Source organism: Camelus dromedarius, chromosome 11 (genome assembly GCF_036321535.1).
Source record: "Camelus dromedarius isolate mCamDro1 chromosome 11, mCamDro1.pat, whole genome shotgun sequence".
Lineage (NCBI taxonomy): Eukaryota > Metazoa > Chordata > Mammalia > Artiodactyla > Camelidae > Camelus > Camelus dromedarius.
In genome coordinates this window covers 9,695,292-9,709,117 of record NC_087446.1, presented here as the reverse complement: position 1 = coordinate 9,709,117, position 13,826 = coordinate 9,695,292, and positions in this window count along the sequence as shown.

Sequence of the window (13,826 nt, the reverse complement as noted above, 5' to 3'; positions counted from 1 at the left end):
GGGATGGGGCAGATGAGAAGGGCAGGAAGTAGGAGGGGAAAGGAGAGGGAAGCAGCTGCCCTCCTGGAGCAGGCTCCAAAGAGACTGAAAGCAGGGACAGCATCTGATCCCGTGGGTGAAAACATGGGTTCTGTCTCCATCACTTCCCAGCTGGGTCACTTGGGTAAGAGACTCAATTTCCTCCTGCATCAAATGGGCTCACAATAATAGCACCTTTCTTTGTCTTACTGTGAAAATAAGGAAATATATTTTGTACATTGTTGGACACATGCACCCACCCCAAAATGCAGCCTTAATAAAAAGAAAACCACCTAAAGAGAAGTCACTAAGTTTTAACAGAAACTCTCAGCGTTTGAGCGGGGAACCATGGTCTGGCGGGGAACTAGGGCGCAGCGGAGTCTGGCTGGGGTCTGGAAGGAACTACAGACACTTCGACTGTACTTTTCTACCCCAGCCAATCCGTTCTATGAACATTCCCTCAAGGAAGGAAACTGCTCCTGTAAACATGAAACCATCCAGGGACTGTGCCTGTGATGCAGCTATTACCGTTAAGTGAACTTTCACAAACGGTGTCCCTTTCCTGTCATGCCTGTCGAGAATTCATCGGGTTTCCTGTAAGGCTAGATTGACTTTTTCCCAACCATCTGACATTAAACAGTGTACACTTGGACCCAAACAACATCTGCTGGGATGTTTGGTGATTTTGGTCCATGGCTTGTGTCCTTCCTGTTTGGAAAGCGGGTTTTTGAGATGCAATATTAGCTCTTGTGGATGCTGAAATCTCATAACCTCAGAAACCTGGGTCATTAGAATCCTGGAATCCCCATGACTGAGTCACAGAACATCTGAAGATCAGTGTGGAGTGAAGGGACAGAGTCTTCTGAAACAACAAACCAACATGGGACAGATGAGCTCAAAGTCACCCAAAAGGGACGAAACGGTTCTGCAACCTGAAGTAGAAAGTCACCTGGTGACGGCCCATCAGTGGTGCTATCTGTCCCCTGTCCCAGGGAAGGTGGAGGCTGTCTGGTAGGAGCCATTGTTAAACAGCTTTTTGCCGCATTGAAGAAGGGTGGCCCGTGTATGAAGCCAGATAAAGCCAGGTGCCCCACCTGCTTTCCTCTGAACATCTCGTCAAGGCTGTTGGGACAACAATACATTGAGAACATCTTTTTATGGTTGAGAATGTACTGTAACTGATTTAACTGATACTATCATTTAGTATTAAGTGATTTCCTATGTGTGTGCGTGCGCACACACGCTACAAAAAGCACTTCGAAGAACTTCCCAGTATAGATCCATGATATCTACGTATCTCCTTCAAATAAATTCCAAGAAGTGGACTATCTGGGAAGGGCATAAGAGTAGTTTTATTTAAGGCTGCTGATACTTACAACAAGTAGCCCCATGGGAAATTTAAAATAATTTACACGCTCACCAATAGTGTGTGAGAACTTGAGTTCCTCTTCTTTCACTGACTTTTGCCAGCACCGCGTATTACTATTCTTTTCAATCTTCGTCATTCTTATTGAGAAAATGGTACGCAGTTGCATTTTCTTGGTTAAACATTTTTTCACATTTATTGGGCATTTGCATTTCTCCCTTTGTGAATTATTGTTAATTGGCATGTTCACATTTTTCTTAGGAATTTGTAATACCACTGTTTATATTGAGATCAACTCTGTATCTGGTATGTTTTGCAAACTTCCATCCTCAGCTTATCACTTTCTGGCTGTCTCAGAAGGGCCTGGGCACATCTTAGCACTGTGCAATTGTACAGTTTGGCTGGGTGGGGTGGGGGGCGTACTCTGCTTTTTAAACCCTGGAAGGCTTTCACTCAGGAGCTCTCAGAGAGCCAAGGGATTTCCAGATCAACTTGGCCACAGGAATTCAGTGGTTTTGGAGGGGGTGGGTAGGGAAGATTTCTTTAAATTGTATCTCCTTCAGATATACAATAAGCATATAAAATATACAGGACAAAAATTGTCATTTTAAGTGTATAGTTCATTGGCATTAATTCTGAAATTCATCTTTTATTGGCTAACCCAGCCCCTTCCCAACCTACTCTCACCCATTTCCTTATTTTCCTCCCTTATCAATAACCTGCCTGTGCTGATTATTAAGCTATGGTCTCTCAGCTCCAAACCCATTCTTCTGTGCTTTGCTTTGTTGCGATGTTGGGCCTGGGACTCCTTAACCACATTTCTGCTCTGTCTGCTGGCTCCCTGTTAGTGTCTGTTAACGGGGACCCGGGAGAGAAGCTGTGAGGCAGGAAGTGGGAGAAAGGACTTGCTCCTTCCTGCCTCCTTGCAGTTCCAGTGAGCCTCACTCCGGGAACTCTGCTTCACCCTGGCTGCAGCAATTCTTTCCTATTGCAGCAGTTGAGTCCATTTTGTGCTGTTTTTAGCACTGGCAGAACCAGCTTCATTGGGCAACTCTACCCCTCACTTTCCAAGACATCAGCACCAACTGAACAGTATCCCCTCCTCAGAGGTCTCAGCCTCACCTTAATGGGGTCCTTTCACTCCATGTCTAAGTTTTTACAGTTCCAAACTCTTCCCTTTGTTCCCCCAGCCCTCGGGCTGGTAGCTATTTCCAGCAGTTGCTACATCCATGGTACCTTAGAGTTCTCTCTCTCTCTCTCTTTTTAACCTTTTAGTTACTTACTTAACAACTTTATTCTTGACATTTATGTTAAATTCTCTCTGGTCAAATAATTAGTGTAATTTCTCTCTCTGGATTTGACCTTGACTTACTTAAAGAATCAAAATAAGTTATTTCTATTTATTGCATTGTCATTGTCTGGGACTTGGAAGGTCTGGATTCCAGACCTGATTCCACCACTAATATATAAAGTGATCAGTATATAAAGTATATACTACATAAAGTAATCAAGCAAACAATCCCTTGACTTGTCCTCTCATTCTGCTCTCATCCCCTTGGATTACAAATTCTGAATCTACTCAGCTCACCTCATTTGCCTTTCCACCAAAATCCAACCTCCCCCTGCCCCATCACCCAAGACTTTCTGATGTGAGACACCCTATGTGTCCAGTCATCTCCCCCTCTCCCATGCTGATCACCTCAAGACACATGCTTACCACTTCCTCTGTTGTACTCAAGAAACTACCAATTCAAAAGAATCAAATTATGCAACAGAGACAGCAATCTAGAGATAGGACTGAAACCACAGTCTAGAGAAAAGCAGAATCTCATGTAGGACCCCAGGGAAGATGTGTTTGAAACTAGGAACAGAGTCTGAACACTCCGAGTCATGAACAGGCCCTTGCCAATGATGAGGTGGGATGGCAGTTCCCAAGATGGGAAAGGGGGCCATGAGGGCCTTGATCTCCCTCCCTTCACTCTGTCAGCTCCACCAGTCAGTGGCAGTGTCCCAGATTCCCCATGATTGTGCAGGGTCCCAGCCTAGGCTGCCCTCTCTGAGCCCAGTACACCATACTCACTGTGCTCGACTGCTCCATCAGACTTCTGCCTTCAGAATGCCCTTGGTCAGAGACAGCTTCATGCCTTGAGTCACATTCACGGAACCTGTTTGTCCAGGCCTTGTTCCAAGATGTCTCCCAGAGGTCCTTGCATTCTCACCTGGAATATGGCTTTTAACCCTACAGGACAGTTTTCTCAATGATGGTCTCAGTTCCTCCTTTCCCATTCACAACAGGAGGAATGAATGGGGTCACAACTGTTCCCCAGTCCTCCTTGAGATTCTGTTCTCACTTCTGGGTCCACCCTTATTTCTGAGAACCAAGGCTCATTTATGTCTGACAGTTGAATTCATACCTTCCTCTTCATGACAGATTCTCTATCTTAAAAAGCTCAAGATGATCCTCAACTTGATAAAGAATATCTACAAAAAGCTTACCACTAACATCATACTAATGGTGAGAAACTCAAAGCTTTCCCACTAAGAGCAGGTACAAAGCAAGGATATCTCCTCTCACCACTCCTTTCTAACATTGCACTGGATATTCTAGCTTATGCAATAAGACAAGAAAAGGAAATAAAAGCTATGCAGATTGGGTAGGAAGAAATAAAACTTTGTTCACAGATGACATGATCATCAATGTAGAAAATCAAAAGAACTGATCAAAAAAAATCTCCTGAAAATAGTAAGCAATTACAGCAAAGGTGCAAGATACAAGGTTAATATACAAAAGTCAATCACTTTCCTGTATGTCAGCAATGAGCAAGTGAAATTTCAAATTTAAAAACAGTATCATTTACATTAGCACTCCCCAAAATTAAATACTTAGGTATAAATCTAACAAAATACGTACAAGGTATATATGAGGAAAACTCTGATGAACGAAATCAAAGAACTAAATAAATGAAATGATAGTCCATGTTCATGGATAGAAAGACTCAATATCATCAAGATGTCAGTTCTTCTCAAATTGATCTATAGAGTCAATGCAATCCCAATCAAAATCCCAGGAAGTTATTTTGTGGATATCAACAAACTGATTCTAAAGTCTAATATGGAGAAGCAAAAGACAAAGAATAGTCAGTACAATATTGAAGGAGAACAAATCAGAGAACTGACACTATCCAAATTTGACTTACTATAAAAACTAGAGTAAGGGGGAGGGTATGGCTCAAGTGGTAGAGCGCGTGCTTAGCGTGCATGAGGTCCAGGGTTCAATTCCCAGTACATCTGTTAAAAATAAAAAATCATTTTTTTAAAAAAAGAATCTTTAAAGCTCAAGATGGAGTCCTGCCTGTCCCGCTCACCCTACCTGCCATGACCTCGCCCCAGCTGACTTCCTAACCTTGCACCTGGTACTCCTGGGCCCCAGGCCTTGGGCTCCCTGATGACAGCCTGCGCCTCAGAACAAATCAGCTTTCCCTGTCACTGTAATCAGCCGCGGTGAGGAAGCCCTGACCCTGGGCAACTGCTGCTCGCCACTAATTTACTCGAAGCCTCTTAGCTCTGAACTCCACTACCCAGAGATCTTGTGAAACACTCAGAAGGGAGTGTGGTTTCTCACGCAGGGATTTTCTTGTATCTCATCATGCAAGGGCAGTTGTTTTATCAGTCTCTGCACAGATGAAATGCTGACAGTCTCTTATCTTTCTCATGACTCCAAACCACACAGTTGAGTTCCTGGTATCCCCTTCACTGCCTTGGCCTACCCTCGAAAAATAGCAGGTGGTTTCATGCTTGGGGGTCGGGGCCTCTTCTGCAGTTCCCCATTTTAGACTCAGGTGCCCCTGCCGGTGAGGAGATGTGTGTTGCGTGCTTCTCTGGCCTTGGAAGAGCTAGTGATCCAGGGCAAAGCTGTTGAGATGGTCCAGGGAGGGCAGTGGGAGGAGGGAATGAAGTCACTGGAACTCAAAACACAAATTCTCCGACCCCATGTGGCCACCCAGCTCCCCCTGCCAGAGAAACCGAGTCCAACCACAAGCCCTGAAAGAATGATTTCTGTGTGCAAGCCTCAGCTCTGGCCGAGAGCAACCGCCCTCGGAGGTCTCATCTCCCCAGAGACCTGCTCCTGCTTCCCATCCACCCACCCAGATATACTGAGAAACGCCTGGTGCCACCCCTCTCAGCCCCGTAGTGTTACACGATGATGTCATCCCAGACCCTGTGATCCTATCCTTTAAATGTGTCTAGAATCCTCTCAACCTTCTCTCCCCAGTATCACCACGAGAGAGTCCCAATTGGCATCGTCTTCTTCCCGACGAGTTCCTGCCCAGTGGTGCCCCGGTCTACAGCTTTCTCAGCCTGGCTGCCTGAATCACCTGTTCCAAAAGCAAATCTGATCATATCCCTCCTCTGCTCGAAATTCCTAGAGCATCTTAGTGTCTGGAGGATAAGTCCCAAATTCTTACTGTGGCCCAACAGCATCCTCAGAACCTGAACGGTCACTGTATCTCACTCTCCTCACATCCCCTACTCTCCCTGGCTCCCCAGATATCTCATACTCTCTTAGGGAGATTGTCGGATACTCTTCCCTCCCTAACCAACTCCTGCCCACCCTTCCCGTCTCCGCTTAAATGACACTTCCTCTGGGAGCGCATCCCCACATCTCCAGGCTAGATCAGGCAGCCATGCAATTTGCCTGCTGTAGCAGTTAAACTCTTCCTTTTACAAAGCTTCAAAAGGTCCATTGTACTTTTCCTTGTTATCTCTGTCCTGCACAGAACTTTGAGCTTCACAGAGGCAGGACCATGGCTGTTTGGTTCACAGCTCTGTTCTCAAAGCCTGCACCACATCCCAAACACTGTAGGAGCTTAATCTATTGTTGAGTTAGGGTTGCATTCATCTGCAATGATTTAATTTCTTTCACAGAATAGATGTGGAAGTGAGGGGGATTCCAGCGTTGGTTCATTGCCTTGATAATGTCAGGTCCAGTGTATGGTTCGTTCTCTTGGCTTTTCCATCTTTCCTGTTGGTCCATGGCTGGAAGATAGCTGTGCTCCAGGCTTCAAACCCATGTTCAAGGACAGAGGAGGGGGAAGAAGGGAGGGCAAAAAGCTGTCTCCTCACAAGCCTATGTCTTTTTATTTGTGAAAAAGAGCTCTCTCCAGCAGACTACCCTTGTTGTTCTGGTTAAAACAGGTGAGATGTTCATCCTTAAGCCAATCACTGCCCAAGCAGAAGAGGTTTCCAAAACTGCTTTATTCAGTCATGACTCTTTTTTTAAAAATTGTGATTCTTTTTGTGGCTTGCAATAAAGACCCATTTTCCCTGAGCCCAAGGGATCTCCCCAACACCTGAAAAACCATGGTTCTGTTAGAAAAGAAGGTGGGGGGTGAGGAGGAATACATAAACTATTGCTGTGTATTGAATTACCCCAAAACTGAACAATTTAAAACAATAAACATTGTCTTACATAGTTTTTGAGGGTCAAGAATATGGGAGCAGCTTAGCAAGGTGGTTCTGGCTCAGAATCTCTCATGAAGTTTTAGTCAAGCTATCAGTTGGGCTGTCGTCATCTGAAGGCTGGACTGGGGCTGGAGGATCCGCTTTCAAGATCCCTCCATGTTTGTTGGCAAAAGACTTCAGTTCCTTGTTATGTGGGCTTCTCCATTGCATTGCTCATGCCATGGCAGTTGGCTTCTCCAGAGTGAGTGATCTGGGCAAGAGGGTTGGGAGGGAGGGAAGGAAGAAAGGAGGAAGAGAGAGAGAAAGACCAAGAGAGAGTGAGCCATGATGGAAGATGCAGTGTCTTTCATAAATGGTATACCAACTTTTGCTCTTTTGGTCACTCAGACCAAGCCCGGCTCTATTCTACTGGCCACTATATGAATATGAATCAGGAGATGGGAATCATTGGGGTGATCTTAGAGGCAGCTAACACAAACCTGTAGAGTAGACAGCAGACCCTGGCTGCCATAGTGCATATTTGTTTAGTTGAACTGAGTTGACATGAAGGAAATGAGTTGAAATTACAAGTTCCTGTTTACAAGTTGAAGAGGAGGAAGAGGGTAAGAAGGCTTACACTAGGGGAGGGTATAGCTCAGTGGTAGAGCATGTGCTTAGCATGGATGAGGTCCTTGGGTTCAATCCTCATTACCTCCCCACTCCCTGGGGGGGGGGGGAAGGGGGAAAAACAGAAAAGAAAAAAGAAAGAAAGCTTACACTAATTTCATGCCTACTATATGCTAGCCATGCTGCATAGGTAATTCCATTGACTTTGTCCCAGAGTGCTGTGACAGGTAGGTGGGGACATCTCCATCATATGGATAAAAACACTAGAAGGCCAAATGTCAACATGCCTTCCCTGCATCTGACCCCATCTAAAGCCATCCTAACCCACAGCTGGCTATCCTTCCATGATACTGGATTAGTTGAGTCTGTTTGATTCTCTTTTGTGAACTTGAATGAAGAAGACTTGGTGAGAGAGTGAGGATCTGGTAGTGAGAACAGAAGCTAAAAACCACATTGTGGTGGACACCGACATAACACTGAGAACCACCCCCAGCAAGGAGGACTTATTACCCCAGGGCCTGGGGTGCTGTTGGCTCAGCTGGAAGCCCCTTAAGGGATAGCTGTGGAGTTCCACCTTGCCCAAGGTCATGCCCTTTCCCAGGGGAGTGGAGTTGGGGGGACATACAGTGACTAATGGATGCAGCATGAAGGCTTGGCTATCTTAGCCAGACTCCAGACAACTATGAAGGAACATTCTAGCTCCTATGGGATCAGCCAGAGCATTTGTGGTCCTGAATCACAGTTCAACTACTCCGTCTACTTAGTCCTTCTCCCATCCCCTCCCTTCCACAGTCTTTGATTCCAAGGTCACTCTTGAGTAAACATCCTGCACGCTAAACTGTCTCAGAGCCTACTTCCTGGGAAACCTGACCCGTAACACTCAGTGGCAGGAATGGTTCAAGACAGCAGGCACGAAGGTGAGGTTTTGGATCTGCCCAGCTGGCAGGGAGACCCCATCACTGGTGACACACAACATAAATGACACCCAGTACAAAGTAGCAGTTCAATTGTTCACACTTTCACCAGTGGCAACTTGTGATTGCAGACATTAATCTCACTCTTAAAGATCTTAAAGGATGCAGAGGTGGTGATCTGCATCATGACCCCACTTAATTCATCAGTTAATGGTCGCTGAAAAAATCACACAAATGGCAGGGGTCTACTACAAATTCTGCCAAGTAGCGGCAGCTCCAGCTGCAGCTGACATGTCAGATGGGTGTCCTTGAAAGAGTGGATGAACACGGCTTTAAGTCCATGGTATGTAGCCATTGATTTGGTGAAAGTGTTATTTTTCCATCCAATCAGAAAAGAGGATCAGAAACAGCTCACACTGGCATCAGGTGGACATAGCATACATTTACAGATTTTCTGTAGAGCTATGTTAACTCTCCCACCCTAGGTCATAAGATAAAGGACTTCTGGACTATCTGGACAGCCTGCAGAACATCACATTGACTCACTGAGTCAATGACATCATACTCATCAAACCAGATGAGGAAGAAAAGGCGACAATGTTAGAAGCTTGGATGTATCACACATACCCCAGGGGACAGGAAATAAAACTTATGAAAATTCAGGGGTTTCCACTTCAGTAAAAATTTTAAGGGTTCAGTGGTCAAGGAAGCACCGGGACATTCCACTCAGAGTAAAGGACAAAGCATTGCATCTTGCACGTTCCACCACAAAGGAGAAAACCCACTGCTGGGTGGGCTTCTGCAGAGCTCATTCTCAACCTGGGAATACTTCTCTGACCCATGTACTGGGCCACGTTAAAGGCTGCCAGAGTTGAGAGGGAGCCAGGGGTGGGAAGGGCTCTGTGACAGGGCTGAGATACTGTGAAGCAGCCCTGCCCCTTGGGCCATGTTGCTCACCAGAATCTGTGATATGAGAACATCAGTGGTGGGAAAAGATGCCACACGGTGAGATCCAGTGAGGGGACCACAACGGAGACCCTTGGAGCCTGAGGCAAGGCTATGCCTTCTGCAGTGGAGAATTGTACACCTTTTGGAAAATAATCCTTTGCATGCCACGGGGTCCTAGTAGAGACACAATGCTTGATTATGAGACACCCTATGACCACATGAGCACAAGTGGCCATCATGAATTGGGTTCTGTCCAATGCACCAAGTCATAATGTCGGGCAGGCCCACAGTATTACATCATCAGATGGAAGTGGTCCACCAGGGATCAAGCATGAACAGGATGCCTGTCTGCACTGATGCCTCTCCCTTAGCTCATGCTTAGACCGCATGCTTAGAGCTCATGCTTAGATTGCATAGGGTGGGAGGGTTCCTTAGGATAAGCTGACAGGGAGAGAAAAGGCTAAGCTTGGTTCAAATGTGGGTCAGCTGGGTGTGTGGGTGCCAGCAGAAAGGGCATGACAGTCACACGGCTGTCCCAGGTAGGAGTGGTCTTGAAAGGCAGTGGCATGAAAAATCTTCCCAATGAGCAGTATGGGGCAGAGCATTTGACCATCTACTTTGTACGGAAGGGAAACTGGATCGAGGTTAGCATATATATAGACTCATGTGCAGACTGTGGTTGGGTCTACATCACAGCCCAGCTGGTGCTGCTAGCCCTACTTCCTCTCCTTCCTTCTTCCAGGTTTTGATCCCAAGAACACATCTTAATAAACACCAACGACACACTAAACTCCATCTCAGAGTCTGCCTAACAGGGAGCCCAGCCTGTGACATAGAGAGAGAAAGCAGATGACAGGGACACTGCAATGGAAGTGGCTGACAATGTAACCAGTCCCTACAGCTACGTCAAATTCTCAGCCACCTGCAAGTCCCCAGCTACTTTCCTAGTTCTGCAAAGTTTGGGTCTGTGGGTTCCCGGGGATGCCCATCATCCCGTGTGGGGCAGAGACTGCCCATTGTCCCCCAGTGTCTGTACTTTCCTTTTCCTAATAAAAGAATGTGTGCGGGATACATAGCATAGTGGGTTGAATGATGGCTCCCCCAAAAGATATGTCCACGTCCCAACCCCCAAAACCTATGATTGTGACCTTACTTGGAAAGAGCCTTTGTAAATGTAATTAAGTTAAGGATCTTGCTATGAGACCATCCTGGATTATCCAAGTGACCTCTAAACCCAATGACAAGTGTCTTCATAAGAAGAAGGCAGAAGGTAGACACAGAGAGAAGGAGGGAAGACCATATGAAGACAGAAGCAGAGATTAGAGTTTTACAGCCATGAGCCACAGAATGCTTGGAGCCACTAGGAGCTGGAAAAAACAAGGATGGATCCTCCTGAGACCCTCCAGAGGGAGCACAGCCCTAGGACATGACAATTTTGGACTTTGGCTCCTGAAACTGTCAGAGGAAAGAAAGATTTCTGTTGCCTTAAGCCACTAAGTTTGCGCCGATTTGTTACTGCAGCTCCAAGAACTGATATACACGGTTTTTGTGAATAAAGACTGAGTTTCCCAGTTTCCCTCGCAGCTGAGTGTGTCCATAGGGCAAAGCCCCATCCGTGGGAATAGGCGAGGTGATGTGTGCCTCTCCCAAGCTCTGCTTCTATTGGATGAGGCAACTTTGAGACTCTTAGAATCCAGGAAGAGGACAAAACACACCTGCAGAGGGATGCTCCCAGGAAGAGCAGTAAACCAGCTCTTCCCAAATTTGTGTCCAAGACCAAGCTCTCACCAGTCTGAAGTGTAATGAGGAAAATTCAAACAATTGTATTTAGTTTATAAGACTATTATTTATTCTGAGATTGTATCTTTTCCTTTAAAATATACCAACATTCTTTCTCTGGTGAAGTCAACAATGGTAGATGGTGTGGTGTCTGGTTTTGACATTTTTATCCCATAGTTTCTTTATTTACAGAACATTCTAGGAAGGGAACTAGAAGAAAGATTAGCATCCCCAATGGAAGAATTGGTAATTGGTGGCAAGTTACATGAGCAGTCTTGAAAAAAAAAAGAACTGACTGACCTACAGTGGCTTTTCAAGATATCTTTACTCACTCAGCACCATCTCTCCACCCAAATGTTGGCAACACTACGGTGGTCACTATAATAATTTGGGGGAAACTGGGGTGGGAAATATTATCAATGTGTGACTTTGCAAAGTCTGAGGCCTTTGAGGTGGAGCACAACGTAGGGCAGATGTCAAGGGCCCAACACCATCTTATTCAAAGAATTCATGGCTTATGTTTCTGTGAGGATTAAAGATGGAGCAAGATGTCTGGGTGTGGAATTCAGAAGGCTTCATGGAGAAATGAAATGAATTTGAAATGGGTTTTTAAGGAAGAATAGAATTTATATTTTTTGTAAATATTTTGAATAGGTAATACAATCAAAAATTAAAATGTATAAAACGATATTCAATGAAGGTTCTCACTTGATCCCATTACAGTCTCCCTCCCACCCAAGGTGATCCTTAAAAGTTGAGGTTTATGGTAATTTTTAAATTATAAAAGTAGTGCATGTCCACAGTAAAAATTTGGAAAAGTCCATCTAGTTAATATCTTTCTACCTCTCTACCCCTCTACCCACCTCCCTACTCATTCCATTTTCCCTTGGAGGGGAGAGAGATTTTGTTTCACGTCTGTTTTGGAGATGTGGGAACCCTGGAGTATTATGCATGCCTCCACATGACACTACCGTGGCCACAAGGTCATGCTGGCTCCCAAGGTTCAGAAGGTGAATTTGCAACCCAGTGCTCTCTCCTTCCAGGGAGGAAAGCCTGGGAAAAGGGGGGCTATCTGGGATCATATCGAAGTGAATGGCAGGCTTACGATGCTGCCAACTTGCGAAGTCCTATCCAGGTTCTCAGCTGGACGTATTAAGTGATCAAGGAAAAGATGCCAAATTCCTTTCAGACCCACAGTTACTTCCTCGTAACTTCTTGGCTGCCAGTACAGAACTGAAAATTCCTGTTGTTTTTAGATTGCAAAAGGATGATAATCACAGATCACAACTACTATCTCATCACAGTGTTTATTACTGATCAGCTCAGACATTATGCAAAATAGCTGAGTGCATGAAAAACTTCAGATGCTAGAATCTCTTCAGGATTATAAAAGTAATAACACAGAATTTCAGGGAAATTTTTTCAAAACATTCAAGTTAAAAAATGGTGTCCCTTCAAATGAACTTATCTACAAAAGAGAAACAGACTCACAGACATAGAGAACAAACTTATGGTTACCAGGGGGTCAAGGGGGTGGGAAGGGATAAACTGGGAATTCGAAAATTCCACCTCTTGGGGAGTGATGGAAATGTTAGCTATCTTGATTGTGGTGGTGGTTTCATGGGTGTACACATCTATCAAAATTCATCAAATTGTACATCTGAAATATGCGTAGTTTACTGTATAGGAACCATGCCACAATAAAGGTATTCTTTTTAAAAAATGGTGTCCCTTAAGTGGATGCTGGCCAGCAGTAGTGCCCCACAGCACCCTTTGCACAAGGCTGTGTGGGAAGGCAGAGCTGCTGGAGGTCGGAGGCTCACAGAGGGGGTTGCATCTGAGCACTGGACACGAAATACCAAAATGTAGGGGGGAGGTATGCAGTATTGATCAAAGGCAGCAATCAATGATATAAAGCAAGAAAAAACATCAAGGAATTAAATAGGTAAATTCAGTGGTGTAGGCTAAACGGTTTAAGTTAAGGAGTTTAAGTCATGCCCTTGCTCTGCAGTCAGATCTTGGGGCAAACAAATGCGAAATGAGGCCAACAAACAAGCAGTCACTAAGGATGGGCTGATATTCTTCTGCCCTATAGAGTGAGAGACCCTGGAGCAGAGTTCCAGCCTGGCCAGATCGGGTCAGGAAACCCACTCAGGGCCTCCACAGCGGCTGCCCTGCCGGTGGTAATGGCATTACAAAGAGGAAAGTTAAACACATATGACAGAGACAGTAGTCAAGGGGAGGCACCATCTGGTCTAGGTCGTTACTCCTCAAGCTTTGATGAGCACAGACATCACCTGGAAATCTTGTTTAAAAATGTATTCTTGTTCACTGGGTCTGTAGTGAGGCCTCCCATCCTACTTTTCTGACAAAATGCCAAGAGATGCTGAGATACCACACTGTGAATTGCAAGAACCTGGTTGGCATCACCCTGTGGGAAGATCTGGGAGGGTTTGTAGAGCAAAGAAGGATGCCATGAAGGGGAAAGAATATATAGTATGTAAAATGGTGCAGTGGTGAGGGTTCGCTCAGCTGCAAGCAACTAAAAAACCACTGAAATTAACTGGGGTTTAAGACACAGTGCCTGGAGGTGGGACAGCACCATGTGAGTCAATGCAGGATCTCAACCTCATCATGAACCCATGTGCTTCCCCTCCTTCTGCTCCAACAGCTCTTTCTAATGATGGCTGGGGTGGCTTTAGATGTCACAGGCAGAGGACAATGTTCAGAGG